This window comes from Podarcis vaucheri (assembly GCF_965113315.1).
Source record: "Podarcis vaucheri genome assembly, chromosome: 9".
Classification (NCBI taxonomy): domain Eukaryota; kingdom Metazoa; phylum Chordata; class Lepidosauria; order Squamata; family Lacertidae; genus Podarcis; species Podarcis vaucheri.
The window spans coordinates 36,206,827-36,219,171 of NC_138767.1; the positions used below are offsets into that span (position 1 = coordinate 36,206,827).

General features: G+C 40.7%; 1 protein-coding gene and 2 long non-coding RNA genes across 3 annotated transcripts in view; 2 read left to right on the forward strand and 1 right to left on the reverse strand.

The window, feature by feature from the left end:
- ELF2 (E74 like ETS transcription factor 2) overlaps positions 1 to 12,345 on the reverse strand; it is a 42,654-nt gene that overhangs the window by 29,908 nt on the left and 401 nt on the right. The window lies entirely within an intron of this gene.
- LOC309540724 overlaps positions 1 to 12,345 on the forward strand; it is a 333,626-nt gene that overhangs the window by 19,241 nt on the left and 302,040 nt on the right. The gene's annotated exons all lie outside the window — the stretch shown is intronic.
- On the forward strand, positions 1,633 to 10,294 carry LOC309540733. Its single transcript, XR_014223440.1, has 2 exons — positions 1,633 to 2,326; positions 3,056 to 10,294. It is a non-coding gene; the product is annotated as an uncharacterized lncRNA (long non-coding RNA).

Consider the following 12,345-nt stretch of genomic DNA (forward strand, 5'->3'; position numbering starts at 1 on the left):
AATTCAGGGTTATGAAACATACTACAATTAGTAAAGACTATCACCTATCCCGCTTCTCCTCCATATGGACACCCTCAATGTCCCCACAGCAGACACCTACTTTACAAAACAAAATACCGGTAATAAATAATAATAATGATGATGATGATAATTATAATAATGATGATGATGATGATGTCTGTGTGGAAACATTATTTTACAACTATGTTTCAGTTGATTAGATAAGTATGCAGATTTCACTAATTTTAAGAATACTGTATTATACAATTCCACAAGTGTACATTAATCAGAATGAACTGTTCCAGTTCAGTTCCCCAACTCCCAAATAACATGTATCTAAATTTCTCTTTTCTATCTCACTTTCACATAGTCACTTTCTTCCTATACAATTAAGATCCAGATTTTGAACTTATAGTGTTCTGTTGCAATTGTTCATTCCATATCTGACAAATTAATAAAAACATATAGTTAACAGGAGTGACTGCCCTTCTACAAAATTCAACAACAAGAATTGTATTAAATCTGGTTATAATGAATTATTTGGGAATTCCTCAACATTGCTATATAATGACCAGTTTGTTTACACATCCCAAAATGTTTTCTAGTTTACAAACACAAGCAATCTTGTGGAATAAAGTAGCTCCTCTGTGATACATTTTAGAGGGTATGTATGAGAAGACACATGGTTTGAGAAGCACTGGACTATCTGATGTGGTGGACTGGCATTTCCCCCAACCCCAATATGCCAGGGACTAGTATCATATTTGGTCCCTGAAGTGTCCCATCCAGCCAGGGCGGCAATGGAGTTGTGGATCGGCAACCAATGCCTCCTGAACCATCACTGGTCCATGGACCACCACTTTGAGTAGCAATGACATAGCCTATTGCCTTGCACAAGTAGTCTTGCACAATTATTTGGCTACAAAACTTTTTTGAAAAAGCACCTTGGGCTCACTACACATCAGAATGTTGAGATCTTAACTTCAATATTTTTAAAGAGAGAACAGCTAAAAAGAGCCTGCTAAGAGCTGTAAAGGGTGAATTTGGTGTGTATCGTCCCTCACCAGACCAGAAACAAACAAGCATAACCCCTTTCAAGGTTGTTGTCCTGCTTTTACTTTGAGATTAGAATGGTACACAAGGAAAGTGACAGGTTGCAAGGATCAGAAGTTACATGAGAAGTCAAAGGCATTGCTAGGCAAGAGCTAAGACATTGAAGCAACAAGCAACAAGCTCCCTACACCTTCCTTTTAAATAAAGGAATGCCCGCTGCACATCATTTATCGTGGCAAGCAAATGGGCATTCCTCCTCATGGGCTGGCTAGCTGAGGTTTGTGCACACTGATGTCCCTGTGTTCTATGTGACAGAGATGAGGAAGGTGCCAGCTTGGCACCATATTTACTCCTAGCTCCTTTCCCTGAAGGGGGAGGCACTGGAAGGCGTTCCTCAGCAGCAAAAGCTAAGGAGGTGTCTGTCCCAGTGGTAACAGGAGGGATTTCTGAGAGTTCCCATGAGCAGCTCTCAGAGGGCAGCTCTCAACCCCCTAACCAATTGGGATCCTCTGCTGGATCAGATGTCTCTTGGGATTCAGAATCTATGACCACCACCCTACTTGGACCCTCTCCAGCTTGAATCCTAAGTACAGTGCAGAATTGTGTATGTAAAACTGTGAAAAGAAAACTGCCCAGAATTAAACAAGAGTGGGATTGACTGAATCTTGCATTTTGTGACAGCCTCTGAGTCACTGTTTTCAGAAAGGTGTGGGGAATGATTTCTGTTTTCCTCTGACGACACTGTTTACGATCTCCATCCAGAAAATCTCACAGAGATGTGTGTATGTGTGTACACACACACACACACACACACACACACACACCCTACCTGTAACTCAGGATAAAAATTCATAAAGTCAGTGCTTTTTTTCTAAAAGAAAATGTTTAGGGGTACTCTAAATTTGACTCAAGAAAATCACCATTTTATAGTTCAAATTTGGAAAAATAAATACAGTAAATGGACAAAAGTTCAAAGATTTGCAAAATGTTTAGAGCTATGCGTACCCCTGCATCGTCGTCTCCCCCCCCCCAGAAAAAAGCACTGCATAAAGTCCATCTGAAGTCCACAAAAGCCCACAAAAGTCTTTAAGTTTCTACAAGGCTTTGTTGTCTTGTCTTGCTTGAATAAACCACAATTTAAACTAATTGCAGGTCTATGTAGCAAGTGGTGATTAGTTTATGGAAGCTGATAGTTTTGATCTCTTCCTCTGGCACATGCTGGAAGGTAGGGGGAGTACAACTTAAGTACCGGTAGCTTTGTTCACATCAGCAGGTACCTTCTATGCCAACTTTTAAACACCTGCTGAAAACTTTTCTATTTTGCCAGGAATAGCCTAGGCAAGCAATTGAGGGTACATCCCCAAAAATGGTCTACTGATGCTTGTTGTTAATTTCTTTTTGCTTTTAATTTGCTTTTAACTTTTTATTATGTTAATGTTCAATTTTATGTTTCTATATTGTTGTAAACTGCTGTGATATATTTTTACAATACTCCAGTATATAAATATTTTTATAAATAAATAATAACACAATTGTTCCCGCTACTAAAAACATAGTAAGATGGAGGGGGGGAAAGAGAGATAAAATTCACACATTTCCTGATATTCCAATAGCTTTCTCACTCTTAAAAAATACATACTACTTTAAAATAGATCAAATTTCCAAACCAGCAACAAGCACAGTGGATACATTAAAAAACCAGATTACTTGCCATCTCAGCAACAGAAGTTGACAAAATGCCACACACACAAAAACCAGCAGATAATTTGTTCTCAACAGTTTTGCCATTTGGGTACATATCTTCTTAATCAGGTGCCTAAAGATGACCTATTCTCTGGGAAGTATGTTTGAAGTCAAGAGAGAGATGCTTACAGCTAGCACATGTTCACATTACTGTTTTTTCCACATGCATCTTTTAATGTAAGTCACTTTCCGTTACTTTGAAAGAGAAACAACTAAAATAACATAAATCTGATAGTATATGTTATAATATTATAATAAGTGCATTCGAACTGCTAGTTTTTGAAGCTGCATTCACACAATCACCACAATTTATATCAATCCTGTAGTTTATTAACGAATAATGCTGTTTGATATGTTTCATCTCAAACCAGCTTTAATCCAGCTAGAAAACTGAATGAGAAGCAAGCATTAATGTGAAGTACTCTAGCAGCCATAGCTATCAACATTTCCCTTTTTAAAAGGGAAATTCCCTTATTCCGAATAGGATTCCTCACAAGAAAAGGGAAAAGTTGACAGCTATGCTGTCACATATGCACAGGTGACAGCTTAATGTGAGTTCTGAGGGAGTTGCAACAGCTAGGGAACCCAAAACATCATCCATGTTGGGTGAAAACATATCTGCCCCATCTCTAATGTGACCACCACCACCACCACCACCATGCAAATGTGGCCTGAAATGTAGTGTGGGGGAAATTACCTCACTGTGTTCTAAGCTGCTAATGTGAACATACAGTAATGTATTTTGAGGTAACCTTTTGGCCCCAGTTTGAGTGTCAATTACTCAGTTTGGGGGCAGCACAAAATGTAGGATTGGCGGCACAAAACTAGCACAAAACTTTGGCATCAGTTTGGAAGGGACCCAAAATTTTGGGGTCACATGTTAATGAAGCTCTAGTTATCTATACCCTGACTGGAGCTGTAAGGCCAGGAAGACTGAAGCAACAAAGGATGATTCTTTGAAGGCATGCTTAATTTTTAATGGACTGCTTAATAGTTTGCATGGATAATTAGCTGAGGAGATAGTTATGCCTACACTATTTGTGCAAAATCTGCTCCTAAAGAGGAAATAGCAATTTTAAAAACATGTGCTTCCAAACACTACTCAGAAAGAAACTTGGAGAAGGTGGCTTCTATGCTGGAATCTTAGCATGTGAATATGCACAGAGTAAGCCCCATTGAACTCAGACTGACTTTTTTTTTTAGTATACCTGTACTTGAATACGATCAGACTATCAGTAGGCAGGTAAAGATTTGAATACAAGAGCCTATTGGATTCCTTAGCCTGAGGGACAACTTCACATACTGCTGGAAAAGCATGCGGTGTTCCTTTTTCTTCCTCTACAGTTAGTCTGAGTCTTAGCAAGGAATGATCCCTGCAGCTGGGACTCAAGAGTGGTTATTAACCCATATCCTGGATTCTTCTGAAGTGTGACTGAGCCATCAAATTTTGTCAATATATCATACAAGATGTTTTCCTCTCCCCCTTTCCTGAGCAATACCCTCAAAGGGAAAAGAACTGAAGTTATCAAGCTCCATACTGTTTACACTACACAAGATCTGTTGAAGCAGAAGAGATACAAATCAGATGCCTTTTATGGCTTCAGGTTGCCCCAAGTGATGCAAAGCCCAAGGTGAGTCCCTCAAGGTCAGACACAACTGTTCTCTCAGTAAGTGTAATTAGCATTTGTGGGAACAACATCAAATTATTCATGACTAGTTTTTGAAGACTAAATCCCTTTTTGTAACTCACATAGGCTTCAGTTTGCATAAGACATTAAATTCCACTAAGAAATCACACACTCTATAGGGGAAATAGAGTAAAAGTAATATTAACGTTTGCTTGGAAATACAGGCAACTTCCCGTTTATGCATGGGTTGCGTTTAGAGGCACCATGCACATCAGTGGGACGCACACAAGCGCCCTTGCTGTGCAGAAAATGGCACACATGTCAACAGTCACACAAATACTGAATGTGCACAAATAAAGAATTGCCTGTATATAAAAACTAGACACAGATCAAAAACTCCTGCCAGACTCCAAGGCTGTTCCCATGGAAAAATTACAACCCAGAAGTCATCACAGGAAAAGCTACTCCCTCCAAAGACATATCATCACTATCGCCACCTCTGAGTTATCTGGTTTAAATTTCATACTATGTACCCTCCTCCACCTGACCCACTATGCACTGCTTCCAGACATTGATTCTGAACAGACATAGAAACACCTAGGTGTTCAGTGACTAAAATATAGTGTTAGATGTCAGCCTGTTGATGATGCATCATTCCAACACTGCAAATTATCTCACCCAATAGTTTCATATGGATGTCAAACAAAATCAGAACCAACACCAATCCACTTGGGACTGAGCAACAAAATGTCTAGAGGGCTAAGGTAGCATCCCTAGTAACCACATTCTGCATTTAACAGACACAAAAGATTTGAACCACTGGAGAAAAACACTCATTACCCCATTTGAGAACTGAAGCCATGGCAAAACAGCATAATTAGCAGCATCTGCAACACCAAAAGCTGCTGAGCATTTGACTACTATCAACACTCCTGCACTGCCTCAAGATGAAGATACTCTCCTACTGCAATCACATACTCCCAGTGCTTCTCCAGGAAAAGGGAAGCTAGATGCAGACAAGTCTAAAGGTAGTTAAATCATCACTGCATACTTATATATTTATTATTTTACTTCCTGTGTTTATGAGATGCCTTGTAAATTAAATTATCTAGGCCAGTGGTTCCAAATTGGTGGTCCATGTAACCCACCTAGGGGATCTGTGGCACCATTTATATAACAAAAACTACCATAGAAATTTCAAAATTTTCAAAAATATGGGGTCCATGGCTTCGCTTTTTAAAAACAGGGCATCCACAGTACTTAGCTATTTGGGAACCACTGATCTAGACATTATTCATAATAAACATAAACAGTTAAACTGTACTGCCTGAGACACAAACCTGCATAAAAACCAAATAGAAATAATGATGACTTCTTGAGAAAGTGACAAACCACTACCTTCTTAAGGACTAATAGATCACTATCCTGCTCTCTAGGGAGACATTACACAATCTATTGGTTGTTCCTAACTGACTTTAATATCCATGAGAGTCAAGGTATGTGGGGTGGCCTTCACAGTATCAGGCAACCAGTACCCGTAACAGAATTGTTGTGTTCAAGTCACAGCATAGAACTAAGAAAGGACAGAGATCATCACTGGCTCACCTTTCGGTAGAGAACATTATTGGCACAGAAGACCCTTCACTAACCAGAAGAAACCCATTGGATTCAGGTGATATAATTATGGCCAAAAAGGAAGGTTTCATTGCTGACATCACTCAACTCATGGGCCTGCAAACAGACTCCACTGCATGCTCCATCAGATTCAGCCAGTCTTTCAACAGCACTGCTCAGGAAGTTTAATTTTACACTACTCCTCACTAAACCAAATGGCCAAGTTGACCCAAGTGGATCAGTCTCCAGTGGTGGACCATCTCCATAAGTTCCCCATCAATCTGAAGATGTGGAAGACTGTTTTACACAGGAAGACAGTAATCACCAGAACCAATCATGACAATGTGTTGCTATCAATATATGCATAATATTTTAGCTTTAACTTTTCATCAGCATTGGTAGAGAAAGATAGTAAAAACAAGACAGGGATGAGAAAAGTTAGAACACACATTTTTCCTTATGGTACAACTGTGTGAGGCAGTGAGGACAAAGAACCCTCAAATATTTTTTCTTTCAGAATGAAAGTATAGCTATTTTCAGAGGGGTAGCTTTGTTACTGTGCTAAAGCAAAAGAATAACAAAGACATGAGCTTCTGTAGGAGAGAGCCGTTTTTTCATCATTACTGATGATTTAGAGTAAAATTTCAAAGTGTCTTGTGGTACCCTAAAGACTAACAAATGTGTGGATTAAAGTCTACTTCATCAGATGCATGTTATACCAGCTTGGAAGGTACATAGCTGTAGGGGGGGCGCGGAAATAATGTAATTACATAAATGCATTATGTGGATGTTCCATTTTTGTTTTTCTCTTTGAAAAAAGAGGTTTTTTTTCATTTCTGCTCAACAGAAATGAGCCAAAAAGAATGTGACCTTCCTTTTTGTTTACCACAGTAATGAGTGTGTCTATTTGCACATTTTATTTTTTCCTATTTGTCAGCTGGCAAAAGACCTGCATTTTTGCTCCGAAGTACCTACCACCATGCTCAACAGAACTTACTCTCATGCAAATGTGCAGAGATTACAGGCCAAGCAGGGCTTGTTGCTGAATAAATATACATAGGCTTGGGGCTGTTAGGAGGCATCCTTGTGCAGGTCTATTTCAAACACTGAGTATATTTGTAACTAAGTGTTCAAATAAAACAAACGTTTTATACATGCAGTATTTAAAGGATTTTATATCCCTTTGAAACCACTGGGATTTAAAGGGGCTAAACTGGATTGCACTGTACTACCAAAATAGTATACTTTATTCCATAAATACAACAAACCAGATATTTCAAGGTAGTATTTTACATGGCAACTACTATATAAAATATGAACAATGAATTTCATATCCTTGAAATAAGAAACAGAGGGTTTGATACTACCACATAGAAAGTTTTTTCTACAAAAAAATAACAAGTTTGTTCACTCATTCAAAATCTCCAGAAATTTCACATCTCTGACAAAGACAATGTAAATGAAATAACAAAGAGTAAATTAAAATTAAGTCCATAGTCCATATACACATCATTATGACTTCTCCCCAAGAATGACCAGCTGACAAACTGGCTACAATTATCATGCAAAAAAGCAAAGAAAATGACATTGAGGTTTATATAAAACAGATAGAAATAACATTGCCTCCCCTTGCTTTAGATTCATTTTCCCCAAAAGACAGTTAAGTACAGTAGCTTGTTTTTTTAAGACAGTGGGACTTTAGCTCTTTTGTTAAGTCAAATCATTTTTATTAGCTATATACCTTATCTTTTGTTAAAAACTTGAAAGCAGCATGTACCCTGCACGTACAAGGTCAAACTTAACCACACAGAAACTTTAAAGACACACACAGAGAAAGAGAGTGTGTGTACTGCCTGTTGACTATAGATATTTGGTTCTGGTTTTATATATAAAGTTAAGACCCATTGCAGTCTTCTGTTTTTCATTTCTAAATGCAGGGTATTCAAATTAATAACTATTGTTTTTATTCCTACAGATAGACTGGTGGTTCGGGAATCAAAGGTAGCTAGTACCAGTGGCACCTGTACTGCTGCCTTTTTGTTGTTGTTTAATTTTTAACAAAATAAGAGTTATCAGACTCCTGTACCTCCAACAGCTGCAGAGCAGAGATAATTTCAGCAGTGCAGCATCTCTCATCCCTGCAAGTTACATCTGCTGAAATCTCCCCCTTCTACACAGCTGTAGCTGTCCTACACAGTTGCAGGAGCCCTGCTATTCTCATTTGCACCTGATCATCCTAGAGAAAAAGAAAGACATATGCAATAAATAATGTAAACTGGGTCTCATATTACAGGTTGGGATTAAAGGTTGGTCTTGGGTATGCCAAGACTGAAGAATACTGCCACAATGATATACCAATGTAATAAAGATGTATTTCAAGACAATTGCAAAACTGTATGGATATAACAAAAGGAGAATTGCATTTCAGTGTCAGACACTGTCTGATGATTACTTTAATATTCAGAAAATTGTACAGTATCTATAGACACACTGCTTGATTTTTTTATTTAAAAAAAAACCCTCCAAGAGGTTCACAAAAGAACATTAAATTTGTTTGCAAAAAAAAAAGTTACAAGTATATAAAACATTCAAAAGATGAATTAAAATCAACAATGGCTAAATAGATAAAATGTGTATAATTTCCACATGTCTGATTAGGCTTCCCTAAACAAATATGTTTTAAGCAGGTGCCAAAAAGAGTATAGAAAAGGCACCTGATGTCCATAAGCAAAGAGTTCCAAATGTAGGTTCGGCCACACTAAAATATCCAAGTGTGGAACAGGTATTGCATGGCACCTTTAACATTGCCAGTTCTGCGTATCATAGTGGTTCAGTGAGCATATATAGAGTAAGGCAATCCTAATAGTAACACCTTGAACTTAGCAACAGGTAACCAGCACAGATTTATAAGCAGAGGTGTTATATGCTGTCAGGGTCTCACTCCTGTCCACAACAATGCTGTAGCACTTCCCACTAACTGCAGATCAAGCACAAGGGAAGCTCCAAATAGCCTTCATTGCAGTAATCCAAACTTGAAGTTACCAATGCCTGAACTACTGTGGTCAAGCTCTCCCAGTCCAGTTGCACCAGCTGCAACTGGTAAAGGGTGTTTCTAACCATGGAGGCTACCTATGCCTCCAGTGACAAAACTGGATCCAGAAATACCCCCAAACTGTATCTGCTCCCTCAGGGGGAATGCAACGCTGTCAAGGGCAGATTTCTCAGACACAGGAGCCACTCAACCAATACCTCTGCCTTGCTCGGATTCAAGCTCTATTTATTTCCCCTCATACTTTCCACCACTGCATCCAGGCACCAGTCCAGGGCCCACACAGCCTTTCTTGATTCAGGTGTTATAGAGAAACAGAGATTAGTATTATCAACATACTGATGGTACCTTGGCCAAAAACTCCAATGACCACTTGCAGCAGGTTCATGCAGAGATTAAGCAGTGCTGGAGACAGAATAGTGTCCTGTGGCACCTCATAGTGTAACTTTCAAGTGGCTGAAAAGCACTCTCCCAGTACGTCCCGAAAGTTGGACCAGAATCACTGTAATACAGTGTCGCTGCCAACCCCCAGTTCCCATTCCACAGAGCCAGTCCAACAGGGTACCATGGCCAATGGTATCAAAAGCCACAGAGATCAGGAAGCAGGAGAAAGATAGAACTCTTGTCCTGCTCTCTGTTAAAGGTCATCATATGTACATGCACACACCTACTACCAGTTGCGGTTGGGATAAAAAAGTAATCATTTTAACTAGTATCTACGGAAGCAAGAGTGGGGCTCTTTTCCCTGTGGGCAAACTTGCATGGGTGGGGGTGGGGAATGGCTAGCATAACAGATGCGACCCTTACACTAAGCTACATTCAAGCTGCACAAAAGTCAGTGGTTTCTATGAAATTTTCTCTCCAACCCCGTCTAAACAAGCAAGAAGCTTCCTCACAGTTCAAGGACACATTCCAATCAAGTAAAGCAATTGGGGAGGTCGAATAGCAGGGCCAGTCAGAAGCATGACCTAGGGAGAGTCCCAAGGACTGGAGAGAGATGGCTCCCCCAGACAGAAGGGTCCCACTCCTGTACCAAAGCTGGGCTGTATTCAAGTTCCATTGATTTCAATAAGAATTATACCGTGACTAAATGCTTTCGTTGGGACCCAAGTGTAAGTCTGGATCCAACACTCAATTTATGGTTCATTTCTGCTCAAGGTATACAGATAATGTGCATTATGGTTTGTTTTAACTAATAATAATATTTTGTTTAAAAAAAACAGCACATACTGATAGAAACACAAGAGCAACAGAAAAAGATGCAAACAAGTGAATCATATGAACAAGGACAAGAAAATTGGTCTTAAAGGTTCTTTAAAAATTGCTCTAATTGCTTGATAAATCAGCCTCAGCAATACAATTTTATACACATGCTGACATGTGATTTTGCAGAATGTCCTTAAGTGACAGATGCATTTTCTTCCATCCAAATATTCCAGTAGCACTTGAAAAATTAAAATAATAGAGATCAATGTCATTGATCTCTATTGTCAACACCACAATTACAACTATCATGAAATTTAACACTAAGTATTTGTATGTCTATATGCTATAGCTGATACTGTACATCTCTTGCACAGCCTGCATGCTAAACTACTAATAATTACTTTGAAATTCAAGTCTCTTGTCATCTTACATCTATTTCAAAAAAAATTCTTTCCATCCTCTTTAAAATGTAATTTAAACGTACAATAAGGAGGTCCACTTTCATTATGATTTCTTCGTCTCAATCCTTTACAATTTACTTCAGCAACATGTGGATAAGAGTAAGTAATTCCAGGAAACAAGTCCCACAAAATAATGACAGCTGAAAAGAGTTGCAACGGTATGAGGTGCGAATCTCCCACCTCCTTCCAGAAACGAAGGACTACCGGTTCCTTTCAGTTATCAGTAGTGCTAGGTCATTTAGAAGAAGTGAGATTTCCCTCTGGGTCCCATGACCACCAACAACAACAACAACAAAGGCAAGCCATCGCTTCATCGAACTACTCGACTAATAAAGAACCTCTATCAAACAGTTAAGAGAACATGTCAGGACATATTTACAACATCTCCTCCCTTAAAATACCGTCACGTGCAGAGGCCAGTGCTCCACATCCGTTCTTCGTAGACGTGGAAAATATTTGTAAGCCACGCGGGTACAAGGTTGTTTTTGTTTTGTTTAAGGGGGGGGGGGAATCTATCTTTCACAGCCACGAAGGAAAGCGCTCTGATAACAGAAGCAGCCTTAACCGACGCTCCACCAAGGATGTGCATATGCAAGTCTTGTCCGGGAAAGGGAGGCAACCTCGACACCAGAAACTGAAAGTAAAGGCTTGCGGGGGAGGGCGGAGAGGCCAGCAGAGGCATCCCAACTGACAGGGGACGCGCGGATGGAGCTGCCTCCCTTCCAGGCAGCGGCGGCGGCGATGGCCTCGCTTACCCCACACATCCCCTCCCTTCCCAGAACCATCAACAAAGCCGAGCCAGCACGGATGGCGGGGGGTGGGGGGAGGTGGGGGTGGGGAGGGGACGACTTTCTTGTACTGTACAGTGTTTTTCAGATACCCTTTTTGCGCTTTGTAGGCAATTCCTTCCGATGTCTCCCCCCCCCCAGCACCACCACGACTCGTATCCCGCAAATATTCAAATAGATTATTTTGGTGGGGGGGGTGTGAGGAGAGAGAAGATGGCACTGTTTCTGCACTCCAGCCCCAGACAGACCCAAAAAAACAAAAACCTGACAGACCAGCTTTCCCTTGGTTTAATCGCACATCCCTCAGAGGATTTCCTTTCCCCGTTGCCATTCCCCTCCACTTGCACGCAGCATACACAATTGCACAATCGCTCGGCGAGGGAAGGGAGGGGTCCCGCAAGGACTCCGAGGGGACTTTCCAGGGCCAGTCTATGCCCAGCCTCCCTCCCCTGACCCGGGAAGACTTCCATTTACACACAAACACACTTATATAAGCCGATGGAGGGATGGCACTGACAAGAGCAGGGTCTCCCCCTCCCCCCGCCCCACGCAACTGAAGGGGGTCCCTTCGGGGATTTTCCAGCCTGAGCCCGGCGTCCCTTTGCCCGCCTTGCCCTGTTCATGCTTCCAGGTCACAAACGTGAAGAGGGGAAATGACACGGGTGCGAGGACAAGAGACTAATTATCTCCCCTCCCCCCCCAACCAAAAAAACTCCGGTCTTCCCGATGAGGTCGACCCTAATGATGGGGCGGGGGGGAAGCGAGAGAGACCTCCGTCCCTCGACTTCCCATCTACGGGCCCA